Below are 20,294 nucleotides of genomic sequence, written 5' to 3' on the forward strand. Positions count from 1 at the left end.
CCCCCACTGGGGATCGAGCCCACAACCCAGGCATGTGCCCTTGGCCAGAATTGAACCTGGGACCTTTCAGTTCACAGGCCAATGCTCTATCCACTGAGCCAAACTGGCTAATGCGTAAATAGAAAATTTTTAAGATATCTCTACTAGAACTGATATTCTAATAACAAAACCCCCTTCATCCTGTATGGGAAAACCTGTAATGAAGCCCTGCTGGCTGGTACATTATGACCACATTCAGAACCAAAACAAGTATGCCTCTGTGCATATCCTCCCAAAGAACAGATAAGAGTATCCTGTTCCTCTAAGTCCTTAGGCTCCAATAGATTTTCTCAAGCTAAAGAAATGGGAAAGTGTTCCAGAAAAGAATGGACTGTGTCATTTTTTGTGGCATTTACCGAGTAAGAGCCCCAAGCCAGAGACTGCAAATGAGTTGAGTCCTGTTAATATGAACATTCCCCTAAGAGCACCAAACTCACAGGCTTGAAATCCCATACCTGCACTTATTCAATTTGGATAACCTGATCCCTCTAATCCTTCCTACATTTTCATGAACAAATTGACTTGATATTCAATGACTGGAATGAACACAAGCTCACTCAATCCCTCAGTCTAAATGAGGAGGTATATCACAGTATCATACAACTAGTCAACTTTCATTAATCCTCATCTGAGAACTTAACATTGAAGCTAAATTCTTATATTGGCAACATTGGCAAAAATAACAAAGCAATATATATATATATATATATATATATATATATATATATATATGAAAATATTTCATCCACCTGGTCAATTTGCTCCATCCTACACAAAATTTTAGATTTGAAATTATTTATGAGTAAATGTTTAGTAGTGTTTCTGTTGATACAATTATGGAGAAGACGTGTTTGTAACATTTTCATTTTGATATAATTTCAAATTTAGAGAAAAGTTTTAAGAATAGTACAAGGAACTTCAATATGATCTCTATAGAAATCCACCAATTCCACCTCATTTGCATTCTACTCTATTTACTTTTTCATTTGGTTAAATGCAGGTGGAACATCTAAGTCTTCACTTCCAGTAAAAACCACGCTTGTTCCTTGAACCTTCAAGTCCCATTGTACACACAAGAAAGTGAAGATACGTCATTTCCCTGATCTTACACTTACAGTAGGGCCATAATAGGCATCATTCTGGATGTACTAGCCCAGAGCTTGGGCTCCCAAGCCCTTCACTATAATTAAATGAATAATATAAGTTGTCCTTCTTGTACTTGAGATGAAGAATTTTCTTCTTACCAAACAGCAATGCCCTTGACATTCTTCTCTACCCAGACAATAAAGATCTGTGTTTCAAAGAATATCTCTCAGATTTCTAAATATGTTTTCTTGATAGCTTTAACTTTTTTCTTGCTCTAACCTACCTAGTTAAAGCTTAGAATTGTTTCAAATGCCAATGGTTGCCATTCAGATCTTGGTTTTAAATGACTCATCCAGACCTTTAAATTATTCAACACAATGTTTCCATAATTATTGCAAATAAAGAACTGAAAGGCTCTTCAAAACACTCATCTACTCTCTGCCACACCAGGGGAGCAGTTCTTCCCTCCAGAAAGACTGGAGTGGGAAATGTGCAAAGAGTACAGGGGTTTTGCACTAATTTCAAGGTCATCACCTGCAAATACAGAATTCAGAGAAGGTGAAGTTGAATTCAATGAGATCCATTATTTTGAATTTGAATATTTATAACTCCATTCTAAATAACTGCTTAACTTAATTCCTTCATGAATCCCCCCAAAACCAGTTTGTGTATATAGTAGCAAGTTAAGTCTGGCTTCTGATCTCTCTCTCTCTATCCTCTTGGACTTCGGATGTGTAACAAAAGCTTAGGGCCATGCACATTGAGAACTCCTGCTTTAGAGATCCCAGGTTAATGCAGGTTTGAGTTGTGTTTTTAGTGCTTCTTTTGCCATTCCCAGCCATGTGAGCTTGAAATGACTATAGTAAGTGGAGTAGACAGTATTACTAAATTCAACATTTCTTTGGACCCTTTTTGACTCTCTGAACAAGTCTGGAAAACAAAAGGGTTATTTGAAAATAAGCCTATTTTGTAATCAGGTGAAAATGTGGTAGGCTCAGATAAGTTTCTTGTGGTAAAATTTTCTTCACACCCTCTTTAAATATATTTTATTGATTTTTACAGAGAGGAAGAGAGAGGGATAGAAAGCTAGAAACATCGATGAGAGAGAGACATCGATGAGAGAGAGACATCGATCAGCTGCCTCCTGCACGCCCCCAACTGGGGATGTGCCCGTAACCCAGGTACGTGCCCTTGACCGGAATCGAACCCGGGACCCTTCAGTCCGCAGGCCGACGCTCTATCCACTGAGCCAAACCAGTTAGGGCTTCACACCCTCTTTAATGTCTCCCAGAAAACTAAGACTTCTTTCTTTGACTCACTCAGAAATAAAATCCACCTACCAAGTGATTTCAGGAAACATGAGAACTCACTAGAGTCCCTTGGAAACAAAGTGAGGCAAACAGAAATCGAAATAACACAAGTTTGTTTTAGACCACTTTAAATTGGCTCTAGCAAGTTAGACCTGGAAGGGGCCTTGATGATAAACTGAGAAATGTTATGGAAAAGCTGAGATCCAGGGAAGAGAAAGGACTTGTGAGTCACATGGCTTGACAGGAACAGAGCTGGGTGTCAGGCCAGCCAACTTCATTCTGCATCTCTGGACTGACCCTCACCTGGGATGCTCCCTGGGATGAGACAGGATGGTGAAATGAACAAAGTAGACAAATGTCATCTCTGCCATGCCCAGGCCTTTATAAGAGGAATTCACCCAGATAAAGAAAAGGGTTCTAGATATAAGCTTTCCCTAATAATTTTTCTTTATCACACCAATTTCTATGATACTTTGGGGGGAAGAAATAATAATCAAATATGACCTGCAATTTCAAAATTAATTAAATGTGCATTTTAATATGGCAAAGTGCTTTTAATGTCAACTCTAATATCCTCCTTCCCTGTCTTCATTGATCAAAAGTCCTTTTATGAAAATAAAACACAGGATGTTAATACTTCCTTCCTTGAATGATGGGATTAAAGGGATATCTTATATATGTATTTTTTTAATTTTCTAAGTTTCCTACAGTGAGCATGCATTACTTCATTCAAAAAATAAATTTTAAAAATAGAAAAGGAACTATCCTTTAGGGAACATCTTTAATAGGATCCCATATTAGTTTTCTATTGGTACTGTAACAAATTATAATAAATGCCCATAGATTTGGTGGCTTAAAACAACACAAACTCATGATCTTATAGTTCTGGAAGTCAGATGTTCAAACAGGGCTGGCAGGACCATAGTGCTCCTGGAAGCTGTAAAGGAGAACCAACTTTCATGTCTACTCCAGCTTCTATAGCCATCTGCACTCCTCAGTTCACAGCCCCTTCCTCCACCTTTAAAACCCGTAGCATCTTCAAAGCATCTTCAACTCTTTATCTCTCTCTCTCTCTCTCTCTCTCTCTCTCTCTCTCTCTCTCTCTCTCTCTCTCTCTCTTACCTCTGCTTCCATTGTCATATCTCTTTTGCTTCCCATTTCTAAAGACCCTATGATTCTATTGGGCTCACCTGGATAATCCAGGATACATCTCAATATCCTTATAGTAATCCTATCTGCAAAGTCCCTTTGGCCATGGAAGGAAACATGTTCAGGGATGTGGACATCTTTGGGGGGGGGGGGCATTTATTCAGCCTACCACAGACCCTGTTCATCAAGCCTTTCTGATGTCTTCCAAACATTCTTGATCTTTCCTATCTCTCTCAATTTCTCTCCTGTTTTAGTCTTCATTCACCACTCCCTGCCTGTCATATATATAAATATATAAATAACACACACACCACTGATTTGTATGTCTTTACAGATTATATATCTATTCTACTTCATATTATACCAATTAACATTCTTGATTCTTTCATATCTGGACTCTAAACAGATTTTTTTTTCTCTTTTGCTCTCACTCTCCCTTCTTCATTCAACTAAGAAATATGAGTTGAGCACATACATAGTCCCAGGAGAAAGAGCATTGAGAAACACAGATGAGGATACTACTCAGAGAACTTTCCTCTGCTAGAAAGAATGAGATAAACCTGCAGACAAATATATAAACAAAATAATTAGACATTTTTTTTTCTAAATTCTGGGAGGAAAATGGGTGGAATATAATGAATGAGTAAAAGAGAGATGGGTGGTAGAATCATCAATGAGGCTCTCCCTAAAGGGTGAAATTGAAACAGAGACCTGAAATGGGAGAACAAGGTGGAGTAGAACGAACCCAGATTGGAGCACTGTGGATAAAGACTGTCCTGAGTCACTTCCCACAATATCTACAATAGATCCCAGTATTGATTTGCAGCATGAGCACTGGTTTGGGACATGGGAGACATAAATAAATAATAGAGACAATAGAGAAATAGCCTTCAGTTTCCTCATCTTTAATATTAGGGAATGGAATAATAAAATCAAATTTTCTATAAATATGTATAAAATTTCATTTTACATCATTTTAGATGCACTGTCCTTTGGGATACTAAAAGTCAAAGGCATTTGGAACTAATATACTGCTTTATTTAGGGGTGTGTGTGTGTTTGTGTGTGTGTTGTGTGTGTGTGTTATAAATATTGAGTTGGTAGAGTGTTTCATTCCAGGAATCATCAAATAGACAAAATGACTGAAAAATAATTACAAGTGTATTATGGTCATCTAAGCCCACATTATCATTTCTGAAATGAAGCCTTTATTCCTTTGTGCTCCTAATAAAAGTGCATGCCCGGCGACATTTACTGCAGGAACTCAGACATGCTGACCACAAGCTGCCTTCGTCCCCTGGCCGCCTCCCAACACTGGGAAATTGCCTAACACTGCTGACCCCAATATGATTTGGATTCCAGTCAATACCTATGAAAACATTATAGATCATTCTTATTTGATCATAACAAGGCAGTTCAGTCCTGTTTTATAATGGTCATAAGTAAAAATAAATAACCAATTTTGCCTCAATGAGATAAAATCAATATTTCTCCTTTGTAATATGCTTCTCAGAAAGAAAATTCACAAATTAGTCTCATTTCTAAAGGCCTGGTAGCAAATCACTCAGAGGTATAAATTATTTTTCAAGTCAGCAGGAAATGGGCCAAAACACACTATCCGTATTTTGCAGGTGCCTGACAAGCTCATAGAGGCTCGACTTGGAGTAATTTTTACAGATGATTACAACGGATATATATCCTTGTGCACCTTAGAACAACACAATCTAATTCTTTTTTGTGACCAAGCATAACATAAAATGAGATTTATTTGTGTGCTCACAATATCTATTAGGTGCTGTGGAGATGGAGATGGGGTGAGCTACCTGTTCATTCGGTAAGACATTGTCACTGATAGTGTTCTGACACTTACGATAAATGCAGTTTCAGCAGCATGGCTATAAAAGTCATTCCTGGTGTTTATTTTTTTCCCTCTTAAAACCCCCAAGTTTACAGTAGCAGTGATCGGGAGAAAATGTGAACTTTTTCTTACAGGTATTCATCAGCTTTTCTGATTCCTTTGTGACTTTTTAGTTAAGGTCTTAGGCAATGTAAATGACCTAAATATAATCGAGCACCTAAATTAGTTAAGGAATAGATGAGAAAGAAGTAAAGATCAAAAGCTTTTAGAAGTTAAAAACATATGCGTCACCCAATATTTTGGCAAAATGAGAAAAGGAAGTTAAACACAATTTCAAATATTTTCATGATTTATAACTTTTTTCAAGAAACTCAAAAATATGAAAATATGGGGAGGTTTGTATATTGCACAAGAGTCAACTAAAAAGACATATGACCAATAAAATGCAGTATTTAGTTTGTCAGGGATTTTTGCTTATTTGCTTGATATTGTTTCTTGTTTGCTGATTATTGAATACTAGTGGCCCGGTGCATGAAATTCGTGCACGTTGGGGGGGCGTGTCCCTCAGCCTGGCCTGCACTCTTTCCAATCTGGGACCCCTTGAAGGATGTCCTACTGCCGGTTTACAGGGATTGGGCCTAAACTGGCAGTCAGAAATTCCTCTCACAATCAGGGACTGCTGGCTCCTAACCACTCACTTGCCTGCCTGCCTGCCTGATTGCCCCTAACCACTCTGCCTGCCGGCCTGCTCGCCCCCAACTGCCCCCCGCTGCTGGCCTGCTGGCCTCCAAATGCCTCCCAGCCAGCCTGATCACCCCCAACTGCCCCCTGTGCCAGTGTGCTCGCCCCCAACTGCCCCCCTGCTGGCCTGCTCACTCCAAACTGCGACCCCATTGTCCTGATCACCTCCAACTGACCCCCACTGACATCCGGCTCACCCCCAACTGGCCCCCCTGCTTGCCTGCTTACCCCCAATGGCCCTGCCCCCCACCAGCCTGATCACCCACAACTGCCTTCCCCTCTTGGCCTCTAACCACCTCTCCCTCGGCCCTGCCACCATGGCTTTGTCCGGAACGTCTCCTGGAAGGTCTCCCAGTCTAATTAGCATATTACCCTTTTATTAGTATAGATAGAGGCCTGGTGCACGGGTGGGGGCTGGCTGGTTTTCCCTGAAGGGTGTCCCAGACCAGGGTGGGGGTTCCCTTGGGGCATGGGGTGGCCTGGGTGAGGGGCCTGTGGTGGTTTGCAGGCCGGCTATGCCCCCATGGGGTGAGGGTCCCCGCTGAGGTGTGTGGCCAGCCTGGGTGAGGAGCTGAGGGCTGTTTTCAGGTTGGCCACAGCCCCTGGCAATCCAGGCTCCCAGCCCCTCCTTTTTTCTTTTTTTTCTTTTTTTTCAGCCCCTCCTTGAGCGGAGGCCAGGGCTGGCTGGAAGCAAGTATCTGGGATTTATTTATCTTCTATAATGGAAACTTCGTAGCCTTGAGTGGAGGGTAGGGCTGGCCAGGGCAGGCGGGAAGCTTGGCTTCCTCCATCGCTGGGGGCAACCTAAGCCTCCTGCTCACTCCAGCTCCGTGGCCACCACCATCTTGGTTGGCTTAATTTGAATACTCACTCCTGATTGGCTGGTGGGCGTGGCTTGTGGGCATAGTGGAGGTATGGTCAATTTGCATGTTTCTCTTTTATTAGTGTAGATTATGGGAATAAATGTACAAAGGCAAAAGCATATTTTTAAAATATGTCATCAGGTCATGGACGAGGGTTTTCCTATAACAGTTGTGGTGTGTCTCCTGTTTGATTAGTGTTTTCAGAACAGCAGAACCACCTACCCACCACTGCCCACTGGAACTCATGCCATCCACTCAGGCTCAGAAATAATATAAGCATTTAAATATCACTTTGGTGGCAGTGTATGCAAATAAAACAGCATAGCACCCATAATAATTTTGAAACCTTATTTCCTTCAGTGTTAAAACATGGTGCAGCTATTTTTCAGAATACCTTTTTGTGTATAATTATAGGAAAACATGTACAATGGAGACTGATTCAGAACTCTGAACTAAAGACAAAGAATCCTGCCATCCAGAGGGAGACGCTCTTCCCCATGTCCCTCTTCCCCTCCTGGGTCCCACATTTATCAATGAGTCCTCTTTGTGAGGCTGATATTCCCCTCATCTTCTTATGTACCCATTCATCAGTCCACACCAGTGTGGAGTAGTGTAGAATAAAAGACTCCTTTAGTTGCAACTTTATAAAAAGAGAAGGCTGGAAGGAAGTACAGAGAACATTTAATGGGGTATGGTAAGAGGACTGAATTCAAAATTGGAATGCATGAAATCCATGCAAGTGTAGGCCTTTCTTACCCTGGCTGCCGGTATAGGCTTCCCTTTGGCACCCAGGGCCCGGGCATCGCTCTGGCTGCCAGCAGGCACCCAGGACCCGGGCTTCCCTTGTACCCCTGGCTTCTTCTGGAAGGACAGAAGGATGTCTAGTCTAAATAGTATATTACACTTTTATTATTATAGACTTGTGACCCAGTGCACGAAATTCGTGCACATTAAAAGGGAATTAGAGGAAATAATTTAACATTGCTATTTGCCCTTTCTCTATAATAGAAGTGTCAGAGATGAAAGAAAATTAGTAAAATGTATATGAAAACCTTCCTCCTGCCAGAGTCTGGGGCACACCACGGGACCCAGAGTCAAGACCCCGCCCACCCACATGCACCTCAAAATTGCATGAGACCCAGACCCGGCCCTCCCCTCATTGGGCTAGATCCAGACCCGGCCAGTCCCATCCTTGTCAAGCCTTGCCAGGCAAGGGGCATAGCCTCAGGTCCCCTGGCCCAGCGCCAGGACGGGGGGCATGCCTTGAGGTCCTCCATCAAGCCCCGCCAGGTGGGGGGCATGGCCTGAAGTCTCCTGTCAAGCCCCACCTGAAGTCTCCTGTCAAGCCCCACCTGAAGTCTCCTGTCAAGCCCCACCAGGTGCTGGGGTGGGGGGCATGGCCTGAGGTCCCCTTTCAAGCCCCGCCTGGTGGGAGGTGCAGCCTGAGGTTTCCCCAGCCTGGTGCTGGGGCAGGAGGAGCAGCCTGAGGTCCCCTAGCCCAGCACCAGGACAGGAAGCGCACCATGAGGTCCCCTGTCAAGCCCCACCGGGCAGGGGACGTGGCCTCAGGTCCCCTGGCCTGGCACTGGGCTGGGGTGCTGACTGAGGTCCCCCAGCCTGATGCCAGGGTGGGGGGCGTGGTCTGAGGTCCCTTATCAAGCCCCATGGGGGCGGGGGAGGGCATAGCCTCAGGTCCCTGCTGATTGCTCGTTAAGGCTCCTTATGGGAACTTGGCCTCAGCTGTGGGTGCAGCCATCTTTGTGACGGAGTGATGGTCAATTAGCATATTCCCTCTTTGTTATATAGGATATGCTAAGGCCACTCAACCACTTGCTATGACATGCACTGACCACCAGGGGGCAGAGAGTTAACTGGTCAACCAGTCGTTATGATGTGCACTGACCACCAGGGGGCAAATGCCCTGACCAGTAGGTTAGCTTGCTGCTGGGGTCCAGCTGATCGGGACTGAGTGAGATGGGCTGGACACACCCTGGAGCCCTCAGCCACTCACCCAGGCTGGTCTCTCTGGCCAGTCAACCTCCCATGTCCCTCCCCGGCCCCAATCATGCACCAGAAGGGTCCCTTGGCCTGGCCTGCGCCCTCTCACAATCCAGGCTGAAGGACCCCCCGAATTTCATGCACCAGGCCTCTAGTTTATATAGTCATGTACCGCATTACAACATTTCAGTTAATGATAGACTGCATATACAACAGTGGTTCCATTAGGTTATAACAGCTGAAAAATTCCTAATGCCTAATGATGTCATAGCTCATAGCCATCGGAACACAGTAATGGAATGATTACTCATGTGTTTTTGTTGATGCTGCCATAAACAAACTCACTGCACTGCCGCTCATACAAAGGTCTAGCACATACAATTATCAGTATGTATGATACACAATTCTTGATAATGATAATAAATGACCATTGCTGGTTTACGTATTTACTATACTATATTTTTTATTGTTATTTCAGTGTGCACTATTCCTACTTACCAAAAGAAAAACACAATTTGCTGTAAAACAGCACGCATGTTCCACAGGCAGAAGCCTCATACATCTAGTATCTGCCATGCCTCTTAATCGCATCATTCTCTTCTGAGCTTGATTTAATCTCTTGTTTTGTACAGTAACATGCTCTGCAGGTTTGTGGCCCAGGAGCAATGGGCTGTACCATAGAGCCTCAGTGTGTGGTGGGCTGGTCCATCTAGGTCGGTGTAAATGCACTTTATGTTGTTTGTACAATGACCAGTTCGCCTAACAATGTGTTTCTCAGAACGTATCCCCATTGCTTTCAGTGGTGCACACTATATGTAACAGAAAGGGTTGGACTAGACTCCAAGACTCCTTGCAGATCCTTAGGAATTCCCAACTTTAGGCTCTTGACTAAAAAGCTGTTTCCTTCTTCCTCTCACCATGTGGCTGATTTTATATAAATGACTTGGAACGACAAAACCTGTCACCGCCTGCCAGCCGAGTGTGTGTAGCTGACCTCCATTCCACATGGCCTGTGTCTGTATGGCTGACTGGCTTGACTATTTGCAAGTCAGCCTCCCAGCAATTCATCTTATCCTGGCAAGTTGGAAACAATTTAGAGGTTAAGACAACTGGAGTAATCTGACCGTGAAATGGCCACTCCCTGGCTCCACTTTGGCACAGAACCAGCCTTTTGTTGTCTGATCTAGCTGAGCCTCATTCTTAAAGTATTGAGCTCAAAAATCTAATATACTTAGACTTATTTGTGAGAAGATGACAGAGTACCACTGCCACTGAGAGACTGCCCAGCCATGTCCTCTTATACAGGTGAAGCTGGCAAAGAGCGGCACCACCCAAGTCCAAGAGCAAGAAATGGGCCACCCTGAGGAAGGGCCACCTGTACCTTGTCCCCACCATCTCCTCTCGCAGAAAAGCCACGTCAACAGAGGAAAGGAAAGATAGCAAGTTTGACAACTGAAAGGACTCATGAAAAATGGAGGAAAAGTGCAATTCGATTGTCAGTACTTCGATGTTCATAATACATTTCTGCTAAATAAAAGGACACATTTGTCTTGGGGAAAGGCAAGGGGTCAAGTTAACACCATGGACTCAAAGGTCAGAATCATGAAACAATTCATGTTTATTCTAACTCCGTGGTACATTTTTATGGAGCCATACAGTTTTAAATGTCCGTATGTCAAAAGTTAGCCCTGCTGGTAGAAACAGTTTTTCTTATGACATCACTTAGGAACTACCATCCTAAGTGCTACTGGACTGTACACCATATTTGGGGAAATACTGTCACAAATATCTCTGACTTGTGGCACTGAGAGAACAACTTTTAGGTTGAATGTTATTGAAAAGGCATATTCTACTTTGCAGAAGTCACTGACTATACTTCCTTCCGATGTCACTTCATTGAACGTCACTCACTCCCTACTATAGGGTAGAGCAATCCAAAAAATTAATACAGGGTAGGATGAAAGTAGTTTATAGTTGTGAGTATGTGAAGCACAGAGTCTATTCTTGTGTTATTCATTAAATATTGTATTACATTATTTTCCATACAAACAACTATAAACCTACTTTTGCCCCACCCAGGTTTTTTTTTTAACTGTAATCTATACTTACACATGAATTAGCTCATTTGAATCTCACAACAACCCTGTTCTCAAAATATCTCAATATCTCAATATGACACGACTGTTAAAGGGTGCCCTTGGAATCCTGATCTCAAACCTGGTACTTTTCCATTGCACAAAACAAAACAAAAAAAACACCAACAAACAAAACTCAAAGAATTGCATTGGGCAATCAGATTCAGTGTTAGAGTTTGGAAGACAAGAGAGTCAGGAATCTAAGCAAATGGGACCCAGAGGACACTTAGTAAATGTTCCAACTCCAAGTGGTAACTGAGATGAGTAGAATGAGGTGGCACCAGGCACAGTTTCATTCATCAAACCCTAGTTCTTAAGTCTTTTATGATGCTGACATGAATATATCCATTAGCCATTTAAGTGATTTTCATTCTTTATGGAGCATTTTTAGAGAATTATGAAATGCCCTTTTCCCTTCTAAATTACTTTTTCCCAAAATAACGACTGAATCTCTGACACCTTCACTAGTAAAAAAAAAAAAATTGTGGACTGAGATTTTAGTATTTAATCAAATCCAGCATCCCTTCATTAAAATTAAAATAAATTTCAAAATATTTGTCCTCTATAACCAGTAAGTGGGCATCAATGAAACAGTATTTGTACATGAACCCATTTCTGAAACAAGCTACTTAAAACTGAAATATGCACACAGCCTACATTAGACCACTGAAAGTCACATTGCAGAACCTGATTATAGCTTAAAATATGTTGCCCGATTCCCCAGCATCCTTCATTTCAAGGATATAGAATGACAGGCAAATGGAGCTGACTAAAATAAATTGCATTGCTCTGCACATTCAGTGAAGCTTACATTAAAAAAAGGAAGAAAAGAAAAATAAAAACACAAAAAACATCTATTCTTACCAACTGAAAGTAAACTCAAGTCTGAATGGAAGCATGTCTTTCCTCACTTCTGTAAGAGAAAATACAATTTAAAATACAGTTGAGATGTTCACTGAGCAGGAAAGCAAACTTTGGTGATGGAAGCATCCTGTTTGCTTCACACGACTGCTCTGTGGATTTTGAAAGATGGATTTGTGTTTTCCGTTTCTAGATATCAAATAAAATGAAGAGGTGTGCATTGCCCCAATAGATGTTCAATATGATGTGGGTCATACAAGGTCATACTTCCAAATACCTCAGATCTCTGGAGAATTCACTATGTTTCATGCAACATTTATTTTCTTGGTTGAGCTAGACTTTTGTCAGGAATCTCAACACTGTTATGATATGATGAATTGTGGCTTTAAGAATAATTTTTCCCTTAACTCACACATGTAGCTTTTTCTAACGCTGAGTCTATATAGCACACAAAGGGCTCATTGAGAGGTTCAAATATGTCCATCAAAAATTGTTTTTCTTAATTCATGAGGCAAATATCTTGAGTGATTGATTTTGGAATTAATTTGATGAATTTTTTGGCATTGAGAAAATATAGCCTTAGTTTTAACAAGGATTTGCTGCAGATCCTAGAAAATAGACTTGTCAAGTGACAAAGGTCTTTACACTATCTGTGGTTGATTTCTGAAGAGCCGGAGACTTCAATTTTATGTAATTGTGCAGATAACTAGATGTTAAGCTTTGATACCTAGATTCTAGATTTCCACAGAAAGGCACCAGAAATTTCATTAAAAATTATTTAATGTTTAGTAGACAGTTGAGAATTCAACGTCAAGTTTCCTTGATGCCTCCCGAAGGAAAAAGCGGTTCTGGAAAGGGTGGAAAAGGGGGAGCAGCATTTGGGAGTGACAGTTCTGACAAGAAGTTTCAGGGTCCCAAAGGTGATGGCAATGCAGTAAGGTCAGAAAGATTTGTGTGAAAAACATAGAAAAATCATGGAAGCCTTGGAAACGTTAAAGTCTGAAATAATATTCAATGAAATGGCCACACAAAATGGTGTAGATAAAGTCAGACAAGGGGGCGACTTGGGTTGGCTAACCAGAGGGTCCACGGTAGGACCATTTCAAAGCAATATTTGCTTTGCCTGTAAGTGGGCTGGACAAGCCTGTGTTTACAGACCCTCCAATTAAGACAAAATTTGGATATCATATTATTATGGTTGAAGGCAGTAAATAAAATTGTATGGAACACTGAAAAAAATGTTTAATGTTTAATTAATTTAATCTGAACATTTTTAAAGGGTAATAATTATATGTACTCATAATTCCCATTTTGTTCTGATGAGTTTATTCCTCCACCTATCACCTATTCTTCTCCAACTTTTTTTTCCTTTCCTGAAAGAACAATATCCAACCCTTTAAGTTCTAAATCAGGAAAAAAATCTCCAAAGCCTTCTGGGCCAGGCAGGCAATACACTGGTTGAAGTGAACAGGACATGGATGCACTTTTGTACAGTGGGGAGGAAGCAGGCAGCATTCAAACCCACCCACTTTTGTTGTGTTTACTTCAGGCCTGGCTTGTTCTCTCTCATCTTGGGAGGGAAGAGTAATATTGTGTATATAGCCCATGCCAAAGAAAACATTTCCAGGTAGCTTAAAGTTTAGACCAATAGTCTGGGGTTATAGGAGAAGGTGTTGGAGAAGTTAGCTTGGAAAAGAAGTGATCCCACAATGAGGCTAAGTGGGTAGGGGTTTTCTGAAAAGGGGAAGACTAACTTGTGAGCTCCTGATTATCTCAGCTCATTGTTCTTGATGTTGATGCTATAGTGGGTGTCAAAGGCTGGGGCAGTAAACCATATAGAATGAGCATTATGAATCTATGATCCTGTAATTTCTCATTCCCTATTCATCTATTCAACAAAAGCTTCTTTGTGTGCCACATTCCACGTTACATGTGGGAAAACAAAAACTCTTAAGTCAAAAAGAACTCAAAGGAAACATGGTTGTTTCTATTTGGGAACTTGATAAAAAAAAAACAACAACAACAACAAACAAACAAGATGAGTAGAGAGCTTAAATGAAAGAGATTAAAGTTAAAGGCCCCAAATGGACCTAGTGATATCAAGCTGACCAAAGACAAGGGAAGAAAAGTCCTGCTTTAGTCCCAGAGAACACTGGCAGCCAAAGCAATGACAGGAAACAAGGATGCATGGCTGGAGAGAGGGGAGCCTTTTGACAGGAGGGGTGGAAGACAGGGAGTAAGAAGTCAAGTTAGAGGGGTATGGAGAGGATCTCCCAACACTCAATTTTGTAATTTAGACCTTGTCCTGCAGGTAGGAAGTTGCCATAAGGTCCTGAAGTGTTTTTTCTCAGCAAGGTTCATTTGCTTTGTAAAACATATTACTATTTTATTATACACATGTGGACTCTAAGGGTCAGAACTATGGCAATTTTCCAATACCAACATGTTTACTAAGCAGAAATGGCACTCAAACCCAAGATTTAAACCTGCAAACTCAGGGCTCTCTCTACGAAAAGACAAAACCTTTACCGACAGCACAATAGCACCTGCTTTGTATCTCCTCAAGTGCCCACAGATGCATCTGAAAACCATAACAATCAAAAAGGGACTAAAAATCCATATGCAGAGTTTTAAAGGTCATTTAGTTTGGATGGCAGGAATGAAATTATGCCCAATTTTCCATCATCATGCTGCTCCCCTGTGCAGAGCCAGGAGCCTCTCGCTTTGGCTCATCTGAGCACTTTCAGGGGAGAGCATCTGTGCCGACCAGACCTCGCCAGGGCCTGAGCTGGAAAAATCACAGCAAAACACCAAAGTCTACCACCATTAAAGCCAGGACGAAGTCTGGACTCACAGGTGTTCCCACCCAGTTGAGCAAACCCAATTGCTTTAGGTCAAACTATACAAATATATGATCATCTGCCCAGCTGTTGTGGCTCAGCAGTTGAGCATGGTCCTATAAACCAGGAGGTCATGGCATGGTTCCTGGTCCGGGCATATGCCCAGGTTGTGAGCTAGATCCCCAGTAGGGGTACATGCAGGCAACAGCGGATCAATGATTCTCTCATCATTGATGTTTCTATCTCTCTCTCCCTCTTTCTTCCTCTCTGAAATCAATTATATATATACACATATCTCCAAAACATGTAAAGAAGAATATGAACTTCTTATTACATATTGCCTCAACATTTCAAGTTTTGTTTTGAATTTTTTAAAATATATTTTTATTGATTTTAGAGAGGAATTGAGAGGGAGAGAGAGGTAGAAACATCAGTGATGGGAGAGAATCATTGATAGGCTGCCTCCTGCACACCCCCTACTGGGGATCCAGCCCACAACCTGGACATGTGCCCTTGACCAGAATCAAACCCAAACCCGGGACCTTTCTGTCCACAGGCTGACGCTCTATCCACTGAGCCAAAGCAGCTAGGGCAGGTTTTGTTTTGCATTTACCTGTTACCGATAAAATGGGCAGAGACATCCTCACTGATGGGGCTGCTGATTAATTTCTCCTGGGCTTTTCAGAAAGAAAACTACTGCCAGGTTTCTACATCTCTCCACTCTCCAGTCTATGTCAATATCAGTCTCAGAGGGATCCACTCTGAGATGTCACCTGCCTCCTTGCAGTCAGCCAATTATATTATTTAATATTAGTTCCTCCATGATGGTCTCAGGTTTCTTACTTATGGCCTGACCATTTAAGAGAAAAGGAGTGGATGACCAGTGTTCCCAGAGTTTTGTCTATTTCCTCTGCTTATGGAAATAAAATCAAATGTCCCCGAGTTTTCCAGCCTTCAGGAGGTCATCTTCCCTGTGACAGCCAGTTACTTTCAGTTAATCCCTGGCACTGATTCACTGCGTATAGCTTTATTACCAGGTAGCACTGCGTAGGTGTCCAGCCAGGTAAACTAAACATTCGTGGTAGTTATCTGTCTCTGGTCTCTCTAAGGCTCCTTTTTATTGTTTCATACTTGCTCTCCTGTTCCACATTGCTTTGGCTCTCCTTGTTCCCCCTTGTCCCAGGCGTGGCTACACATTTCTCCCTTTATACCTCCAAGAACAACAGACAATAGGCTTAAGATTTGGCAAACCTTTCTAAAGACTTAGGGATGAGATAAGGAAAACTGGGTATTCTTGGATATTGTTCCCAGAGTCCACTGACATAGTTCCATCTACCAAAGGCTTCCTCCTGGGCTTCTCTTTTCTTAGCCCTCTGCCTTTCACTACACTGTCTGGTATTTTATGCATGTATTTATGGTGGTGGTGGTGGTGGTGGTGGTGGTGGTGGTGGTGGTGGTGAGGGTAATCTTATCTTCAACAGATGAAAAGTTTTGACCATCACCCCCTCAATTGAAAATACAGGCCTCCAAACCTCTTTTAGAACAAACAAAGAAGAATGTCTCACTTCCCGTACTCTATGTTCATCAGCCTGCCAAGGTCATCCTATAGTTGATCACACTGAGATGTCCTCTGCTGCACTGATGACAGATGTTTCTATTATAATTACGTGCACATTAGTGCCTTGTTTTCTGGGCCACCTCCATTACAGAGAACTTATGCAAAACCAAAAGACCCAGCAGCATGAATATTTTCCAACAGACCCATAGATTAATATAGAAACACACCTAAGGAATCTTTTAAGAACATCTTGTCTCTGAGACATTACTTTGTTCACAACTTGTTTCTGGGAATATACTATTCTGCATTCATATTCTTATGTGCTTTACCTCTTCAGCCCATCTCTTGGCTTGATTCCTCAATTTATCCCTGGTGTTAATGGGGTAGATTACATTCAGTTGACAGGTTTTAAATAATAACATAATTATTCTGCATGTAACAACACTTAGTGTGTTAGTTTGTCCAAGGATATTGCAAATATGATAGCATATATATTTTCAGGGTTTTCACACAAAGGAAAATGGTTTTAGTGGATTCTTTCATAAGTAACACAGAAGTATAAAATAATTCAACTGGTATGAAGACATTGATAATCAGACACAAATATGAATAAGGTATTGCCTCAGCCTTTTTCACTAGTAAGGATAATGGATATGAAGAACGCAATTACCAAAAAAAGATAAAAATGAATATGAGCATACTTAAGGAGCAAAGAAGGTTTAACACTGGAGGTGATGTGTTGATTGGGTGTGAAGAATGAGCAGGGTTTGGAAGGGAAGAGCTGAGATACAAAGGTCAGCAGTGGAAGTCAGTGAGGTTGAGGGAAAGACATTTGGCAGGTGAGGAAAACAAAGAAAATAAACACTGATTAATTTCTAGGAATCAGGATTTTGGTCCAGAGTGGTGATGAACATTTCACTTTTTCCACTGTTGCAAATTTGAGAGACATTCCCTATGTCTTCATTAAGCAGACAGTTCTCAGGAAGGCCCTTTCTAGAAGGGAGAGAGAGATCATTCCTTTCATTATCAAAAATACACTTTTTTTAAGTAGCAGCAGCCAACTTTGGAAACGAAATGAGAAACAAATGCTGTATTGATGCTAAACAAATGATGAGCTGTGTCATAGTGCCTTGAAATTGCCAGTCTGAAAATAATGAGATATTTTACAAAACATGTGCCTACAATGTAATAAAAAAAGACCAATAGTCATCCCAGTGCTAGCTGAGCCTCTCCAGATGTGGCTAGAATGTGTGTCAGACAGCCTCATTAGTCTTCTCAGAGGTGGGGAGTAGCACAGACAGATGTCCTGAGGCACGTGACCGGGTGAAGAAGAATAGCCACAATGCAGCTGTGTAGACAGCTGTCTAAACCGATTAAAAAATAGATCTATCCATTCCCCTTGGTACCTTGAAAGGCTCTGGGATGCCCTCAATTTATACACCAGCCCAAATATGTCTCTCACATAATAATACAACTTAGCCCTACCCTGACACCATAATTTTTCAAAGCTCACTGAAAATATAGGTTTGATTTTAGAGTCTTTAAGGATGATAAGTGGGAAAATCTAGCTATGCAGATATACAGATGCAGCATTACCCCAATTAGTTTAATTAAATCTCTGAACATTTTAGAATGTGTGATACAGGATTTCATGAACTCAATTGAAGAGATGCAGCCATAGAGACCAAGAAACAAGTCACTCATCCTAGGCACTCAGCATCATGGAGGGCATTAGACAAGTTTTAAATTCAGCTTATGACATATCTACCTGTGACCTCAAAATCTAAGTCCAAAATATTAACTCAAGAGACCAAAAAAAAAAAAAAAAAAAAAAAAAGCAAACACACAAACAGCAAAACAGCTCAGTTGTCCATCAATAGTGGAATGGACAAACCATTAGATATTCATGCAATAGAAGTCAGCAATGAAAATGAATAACTTACCATTTCCACCAGACTTCTGATGCGATCATTGAAGCTGACGTATGAAACACTTACCTTGTTGCAGTTATGTAGGTTTGCATTGTGAGCATGGGATCCATCCTTTTATCAGTTCATCACAAGCGAGGTGGGAACTCAGACCTTTGCCACAGTGACCATGGAAACTGCTCTTTGAGAGTCCGCTGAAAAACTTTGTCTTTCTGTTCTTGCTTTGATAAATGTAATCTCTTTTTCTCAACTTGTTTGTCTCTTGACCTGTAAAAAGGCAATTAAAAAATATATATCTATTAACAATTCAACTATTTTACTAACCTGAATAATTTGTAAATGATTTTGGATTCTCTGTTTATATAATCAATCACCTGAGAGCAATGACAATTTGGTTTGATACTTTCTAAAAAAATCCCCCAAAAAAACTATAAAGTCCATATTTGAAAGATTTTTAAACAAAAATAATTGAAATAAAAGAGAACAACAAAGAAACCAAGTTTTCTAAAACAAACAAAACAAAAACATTCAGTTATGAAGCAGATACTCTTATAAATGTATAAAGGTGAAACAACAAAATAATTGAACTTGAAAACAAATAATGACAAAACCTTAATAACAAAAAATATCTAAGAATAACATGAAACAATATAAAATATTTTAATGAATAAACTCAGCAAGCATAAATAAACATTAACATGAGTATAAGAATCAGAGATATGGAATTCAGACACACTATTTAAGTGTCCAGTGGTGGTAGAATAACCATTGTTTTAAACTAGAAAATCCTGGACTCTCTTTAAAATTGTGACTTTATGGAAGTTATTTCCCAAGGACTATTGACCATATATTTTCAATCCTTCCCTTCTCAAAAATTCTATTTATTGATAAATATTTAGAAATTATTTTAACTGGACTTGAAATATTTTATATGATTCTATAGCTAAATTGACTATGACAATTCCTATGATTAAAAAAATAACAATGCCTTATATGAATATTGTCTTTCAGAATACCTTTTCAACTATGACCTTCTTCAACCCTAACCACAGCTTGTACAATGTGATAGTGAATTTGCAGACAATGAAAGTGAAATTTGTAGTTGAGAAATGATTTATCAAAGGCCGCAGTGATGTTTAACAGAGCATCAATACATACTTAACTCCTATTAAGTAAAACCTAAAACCTAAGGGTTTTAGTTCACATTTCTTCTCCAAATGATGCTCATTTGAAGAGCAATTAATGGCAAGTGACATTCAGCTTATTATTATGAGATTATACAGTGGCTAAAAGTTTTAGTAAATTTTTTATTAAAAAGTTTGCATTTGAAGAGCTTCCAATTTTTGAGAGTCCTGGGAATGAGGCAGTAGTCATAAGCAGGAAATCACAGGGGTAGAATGTGGCAGTTTATCTGTCCAAGGCTCCTCCTATACCAGTGGTTGGCAAACCGCGGCTTGCAAGCCACATGCAGCTCTTTGGCCCCTTGAGTGTGGCTCTTCCACAAAATGCCATGGCCTGGGCGAGTCTATTTTGAAGAAGTGGCATTAGAAGAAGTTTAAGTTTAAAAAAATTGGCTCTCAAAAGAAATTTCAGTCGTTGTACTGTTGATATTTGGCTCTGTTGACTAATGAGTTTGCCGACCACTGTCCTATACCATGTGGGAAGAAATGAGAATAGGCCTCAGGCTCTGGATGAATAAATATGCATATGGATATACTGTGTTTAAGAAATATGCTGTGATGTGCAGGATTTAAAGGATGAATCTCATTTTAACCATAGCAAGAGAGAGTTGGCTTAAAGTAGCATTATCTGAATATGTAGCCAGGAGGCAAAGTAAATGGCTCTTTGGATAGAAAATTCCAGATGTTAAGATTATGCACAGACAAGGATGGTGCTGCCAGATTAGGAGCAAGATGCCTAGCGTTGAGG

At 40.8% G+C, this 20,294-nt stretch overlaps 1 pseudogene across 1 annotated transcript; it reads left to right on the plus strand.

The window, feature by feature from the left end:
- The first annotated feature begins 12,862 nt into the window (after positions 1–12,862).
- LOC308255722 (peptidyl-prolyl cis-trans isomerase NIMA-interacting 4-like) lies at positions 12,863–13,254 on the plus strand (annotated as a pseudogene). Its single transcript has one exon. The product of its transcript is annotated as a peptidyl-prolyl cis-trans isomerase NIMA-interacting 4-like (transcript).
- The last annotated feature ends 7,040 nt before the right edge of the window (positions 13,255–20,294 follow it).

The sequence above is a fragment of the Plecotus auritus genome (assembly GCF_963455305.1).
Source record: "Plecotus auritus genome assembly, chromosome: 8".
In the NCBI taxonomy this organism is placed as follows: Eukaryota; Metazoa; Chordata; class Mammalia; order Chiroptera; family Vespertilionidae; genus Plecotus; species Plecotus auritus.